This window comes from Mustela lutreola, chromosome 8 (genome assembly GCF_030435805.1).
Source record: "Mustela lutreola isolate mMusLut2 chromosome 8, mMusLut2.pri, whole genome shotgun sequence".
In the NCBI taxonomy this organism is placed as follows: Eukaryota; Metazoa; Chordata; class Mammalia; order Carnivora; family Mustelidae; genus Mustela; species Mustela lutreola.
Window position 1 is genome coordinate 45,281,004 of NC_081297.1, and position 6,042 is coordinate 45,287,045.

Below are 6,042 nucleotides of genomic sequence, written 5' to 3' on the forward strand. Positions count from 1 at the left end.
AGTGGCTGGGCTCTTCCCTCCCTTTCCTGACGACAGTTGACCCAGCTTTGTCTCTCGGTATCCAGCACCATGCTCTTGGAGCTCCATGGGCTTGCTTCTGCCAAGTCTCCCTCCCTCCCAGCGCCTTTGCTTCTCCACTCCATGGCACCCAGGCTTCTGGGGCAGACACATGTGTGGGCTGCTTTGTTCCTGGGATGGAGGGAGGAGGATAGACCTCCCTGAGCCCAGGTGCCATCCATGCCCCCTTCCCGCCCCTGGGAGGGGCTGCCCTCTCTGCCTCTCGCTGGCAGCGTCTGGTTCTGGAACTCAGCACCACTCTGATCGGACCGTCCTGAGGCGGCCAAGCAAGCGAGCAGATTCCTGGACCAAGGCACGTTTCTTGCACCTGCTAGCCGGTGCAACAGCCCCGGAAGGTGCCAGGCCCATTTCCAGTTCTCGGGCTCCTGCCAAAGGGAGGTGCCTGGGGGGTACAGGAAGGACAGACGGATGTCCTCAAAGCTGCTCCTGGGCTTCCACCCTGAGAATGGAAAGGGAAAGTTGACTCTTGCCACAAGAAGTGTTTTCCAGTTTTCTTTTTATCAAGCCACTTTGGAGTGTTGCAGAAGAGGGGAACAGGTTGAGTGGAGGCCTAGTTGTGTCAGAGGGAAAGGGAGTGAGATAGGACAGGGTTTGCCCTCGGTTTGCCCTATGACCATGGACAGCCTCTCTGGGTCCCTGCGGCCTCTGTGGAGGGAAAGAGCTGCCTGCTCCCCTGTTGTCCCCACTTTGCTTCCTTACAGTATGTTGGCTGCCAAAAGAGTCACAAGGGGGGTGAGGGAGGTCTCGGCTGCATCTCCCAATCCAAACATCTCCCAAACATCCTTTGCTGATGACACCAAGCTGTGGCAGGAGAGGCCACAACGTGTAGCCAACATCAGGATCGATTCTGTGTCTGTCTTGTGCACTTTAGTGATTGGTGGGGGTGCTCCGGTTTTGTGTACTTGAGTTTCTGCTGGGCAGGCTGGGCCGTTCTCCTTGGAATCCAAGGAGCACAGAGGCTGTCCCCGCCCCCCGCCCCAGTGCCCTTCCTCTTCCCAGCTTCAGTGACCCCTCCTGGGACTCTGATGGGCTCAGTATAGCCACCCTGGGGATAGGAGGACTATGTGGCAGGAGGGATTGAACCCAGGTTACCTACTGAGAATGCTCCCTGGAGTGGAGAGGGAAGAAGGCACATGGACATTTGGCAAAATCTCACACTTGGAAGGTCTGGGATTCTGAGTCCGTTCTCCTCTAAGCACCAGGGAGTGGTAGCCCAGTTGTTCCAAACCCCTGTTATCTGGGTCAGCACACCCACATCCTTTCTGACCATGCCCTTCAATTCTGGCCTTGTAACGGCCTCATTTGGGGCAGGGTGGAACCACACTAGGATTGGTGATTCTTCTGAACAACCCTGGGGCCTTCCCGGCTCCCCTTTCTGAGTGCTGCTGGCCACCCTTGCTGGCCTGGGGTTGGGCGGTTCGTGGAAATGGCTGTGGGGTTTTGTGCCGAGGCGGTCTCTGCATCCAAGGGTGGAGGTAAAGAGGCTGAGCCCTGCTCTGCGGGAGTCCTAGGTGACATGGGGCAGCCTCCAGGATAGACTGTCTGTGGCGTGCGTAGGGCTCCTGGGTGACGGTGGTCTGAGAAGAGCGTGGTCCCAGGGGAATACCTGGTGGAAGGAAGGGTGTAGGCTTGGCCAGAGCAAAGAATAGGAGTACAGGGCTCATAGAAGGTGTTTGAGAAATGTGGATTGCTTTGGACACTGATGAGTTTATTGAGAGAGCATCTTGGGAATGACTGTGGGCCTCATCTAGGACTGGCTAACAGGCAGTGGGAGAAAGCAGAAACAATCTGACCAAGGCCCATGAAATTTACTAAAGGTGGAGTGAGAGAGAGAAGATTTGTTCTTCCGGTTCTGGCTGATGGGATTTGCTGGCCCACGTACCCCTCCGGGAAAGAGCAGAGTGGCCAGTCCTCTGTCTTGTGGAGGCAGGAGATGGGCCCGGAAGCCCTCTAGAGGTCTTTCTTGCTTCAGTTCTCTACATCTTCAGAGCAGAGAAAGCACAGGAAGGCCTGAGAGGACATCAGGCCAAAATGACTGGCAAGGTCTCAAAGCCTCCTCGGAGACAGACTTGGCAGGGGAAGGAGACCGGAGAGGAATGGGGTGCTCCAGTGCACAGAGAAGCACCCTGGGGTGGGGGGCATCCATGGAGCAGGTGCCGTCAACTCCATTGCCCATGGCGTTCTCTCTTCTGCCCTGGCTGGGGGGGATGGGCTGGTTTGGAAGGTTCAGATCCCCTGAGCTGGCACGTCTGCCCAGCTCCTTCTGCACCGCTCCTGAAGCCAGCCCACTACTAGAGGAGGTGCTCACTGCTGTCTTCTTGCAGGCCGCCCCCTGCACTGTTCCTTTCCCGCTGCTGGCTCCCGGACTCACAGAGAAGCCCCTTCACTCTTTTGCAGAAACACACCCCCCACCTGGCTTCCCACAACCCCACTGCCTGTGGGCTTCAGTGCTGGAATGGGGTGGTGTGTGCAGTCCGTGCTCGCCTGCCGGCCTGGCCCCTGGAGGACGCTGGAGTAAAAGTCTCCTCTTACTGGAGTGACAGCCTGCCTGATTTCCTCCCCCTCCCAGAGCCATTCGAGCAACAGCCACTTCATGATAATTAGGGAGTAGACAGCTCCCGAATGCCTCTCCTCTGACCTGCTGTCCCCAGAGATGTTGATGGGCAGTCCCTCACTGGCCACTCACACCTGTCGTTACTTCTGCGGGAGTTACTCCTCCGAGGGGCTGCGGTTCTCCATAGCACCCACTCCACTTACCTGTGACATTGTCCTCCTTTTCAGGCTGGGTCAAGGGCACTTATTCCTGGTGGGACCTTGGGGGGTAGTGGCTGGGACTGGCAGTGTGGCCGCATGAGCCTGGGCTGTGGGCAGCCCATCTCTGGGGAGAAGATCCCACTCTCTTTCTTTGAGTTTTGAGATTGGGCCCTCCTGGTTTTTCTCCTGCTGCTCTGCTTTGTCCGTGGCTGCTGCTCACTCTGAACTCACGTCTCCGAACATTACACCTCTGGTCCATCCTCCCTCTTGTTCTTCTCCCTCTCCCTTGGCAAAGCTGTCTAGCCCCTTGGTTTTTAGCTGTGAAGTGTGAAGCCCGAGAGTAACATCTCGCGTGTATAAAGTGCTTTGTGGTTTGTAGTGTTATCTTTATGTATGTTACATTTGCCCTTTACGACAAGCCCGTAGAGTGGAATAGTTCCTTCACTTTTTTCTGGATGATCAAGCTTGGGCCCGACATGCTGAAGCCACATTTGGTTGGGTTACACTTAGAGGCCACAGAGTGCGTGGCCAAACCATGTTTTCTGATCCCGGCTTCACAGCCCTCCGTCACCATGCTTCCCACCGAGTGCTGGGGTTTCTACGTGCACCTTCCACTGGTTCCTCAAACCGGTTTTGTCTTCCTGCTTCAGAGGCCTTCCTTCATCCTGTTGCTTGGGTTGGTAGCAAGTCCCACCACCTGCCCAGCTCTCAGACCCAAAACTCTGCCTGCCCCCGCCCCATCTGTCCTGCACCTATTTGTCTGTACTGCCATTTCCATAGGTCAGGACTCCTTCATTCCTTGGGTGCTCATTAGGTTCTTTTCTGATCTTCCTTGTCCCCACTTTCTCTTAGATCGTTGTGTCACAACTGCTGGGTTCTTCTTCCTGGTGCCTGAGTCTTGTTAATAGCCCCTCTCCACTTCCACGCAACATACCACTGCTGTCACCGTCCCTCGGAAATCAGCAGAGACCATGCTCCCCATCCCCATCACCTGGACCTTCTGAGCTGGAGTCACACTCTCTTAGTGACCTCAGGTACCCTGTGGACCACCTCTCCCTGTCTCTGCTCTCTCTCTGTCACATAGCACCCTGGGTAGCCCCTCGGAAACACTCAGACATCATTTCCTATTCTGCTTCCTTCCTGTGTTCCCGTGTGGCTCATGCTTTCCTTCCTGCCCATCATTCTTCCCATCCCACTGGTCTGTACACATGACAGCCCCATCCCCACTCCCTTAAAGATTTCCATCTCAAGTGCTACTCCTCTTCTTCCATGAAACCTTCCCAAGCTCCTCCAGACAGACCCTCGGAACTCCTTCCACATTCTGTCTGTCAGCAATCCTTACTGCTTTCTCCTCGTGCTGGGTTATTTACGTGTGCCTCCAATGTTGCCGTGGGCAGAACCTCGGCTGATTTATTGGCGAAGTGAATGTGGATTCTTGTTAGTGGCTGTTTCCTGCCCACCTCCCTCCCACCTAACAGGCACTGTCCTTGGGGTTCACATATGTTATGTGGTTTAATTCTCAGATCATCCCTCTGCAGAAGATCTCCTTCTCTTTATTTTGCAAACAAGGGAACAGCCCCAGAGAGGTAAGGTACTTTTCTCAGAGCCTCCAAGTGTGAGTGGTGGAGCTGGCATTTGGACTCTGGATGTCGGACTCCAAAGCCTGTGTGCTTTCCTCTCACCCCGTGCCTCGTCGGGGAGCAATGTTGATTGCTTCCATGGCACATGGGGAGGGCTTCCTGAGCTCGGTGAGTAGCTTATCTGTCCATTTGCCAGAGGGCTGGCCAGCGTGAAGGGCAAAGCGCTCCAACTAACCTTCCTTTAATGAACCAGTGTGGTTTTGTCACCCTGGGTTTATGAGTGGTCTTGATCTTAGCCATATTTTTGTCCTGTGCCACCTGCATGGTAATGAGCCCCTTGCCTTTGCCCAGGTGTAAAGCTGAATTGCCTTTTATTTGTCCTCAGATAATTTTTTTAAAGCTTCGAGGGATGCCTGAGGTTCTATTTTGGGATCTGTTGGACAGATCTGCGTCGGCTGTCTCATTGTCCTTCAGGATTTTTGCAAACTTTGATCATATACCCTGCAAGCTTTGTGTTTCCAGAATGAGGAGTTCGCTGCTTTTAGAATCTCCCCTCATGCCTCACCTTTTCACTTGCCTCTTGTGTGTCTGCTGTGTTGGGTGTGTGCGGGTGAGTGGCCCACCACAGTCAGGCATACTGGGGGCCGGGCTCTTGTGCCCCTTCCCCAGCTCTGCCTGTCCTGGTGCAGGCCTGCCCTGGGAAGCCTTGTCTCTGCTCCCACTCCCGGGCTCAGCCTGCCCATGCTGAGGCCAGCTTCTCAGCAGTTGTGGAGGTGGCCGGTGCCAGGGTCACTGGCTCACAGCATTGCGCCTATGACACCAGAACCCATTTCGGGTGCCGTGACAGAGCGCCTGAGGTATGCAGTGCTCAGTTGTGGGACTCCTATGCCGATCACAGGCTGCCAGGCCCAGGGACAGCCAGGTTCATGGCTGCAATGGGCACGGCGATCTGCCCCGAGAAGGGGCTTGGCGCCCGGGAGGGATTAAAGATGGTGCAAAGTGGACGGGGTGGCAGGTGGGGATGGCCTCCTGCTCCAGCTCCTGCTCCAGCACCCTTGTCTCCTTTCGGCCTTGTCTTCCCCCTCGGCTCCCTTTCTTCATCTTTCTTGCTCTCACTCGTGTTTCGGGAGTCACCACGGTGACGAGTATGCTGAGAGGAGAGCCTGGGTGTTGGCTCCATACCCTCGTGGACTCCTTAAAGAGGCTGCCTGCCTACTAATGGTCGAAGGCTGTCTTTGGAGATGGTTGTGGGGGCTTGCTGGTATGCAGAGCAGCAGCAGGGGCCCCTCCAGGACCACAGGGAGGAGAGAGCGTTCAGCGCGCACCTACTGTTCCCCGTGCCGGCACGCAGGTGTCCCGCACCCGAGAAACGAGGAGGTCTGGTGCTGTGCTGTCCCAGCAATGATGAATGGCACTTGCATGGGGACGTTCTTCCCTTGCGGGTGTGAGTGTGCCAGCCCATATGGGGAAAGGAGGGTGCAGGTCTCTCACTAACGATGGGAAGGGTCCGAGAGGGAAGAAGGAAGTTGCTTCATCTTTCCAAAGTTTATTTCTGGTTATAAAATTAGTATGTGATTTTTGGAGATGATCAGAAAGGATAGAGAGATTTAAAAAATACAGCATTAATTAA

At 55.3% G+C, this 6,042-nt stretch overlaps 1 protein-coding gene across 5 annotated transcripts in view; it reads left to right on the forward strand.

Moving 5' to 3' along the window:
• The window catches only part of TSPAN9 (tetraspanin 9), a 188,643-nt gene that overhangs the window by 153,029 nt on the left and 29,572 nt on the right, over nt 1-6,042 (forward strand). The gene's annotated exons all lie outside the window — the stretch shown is intronic.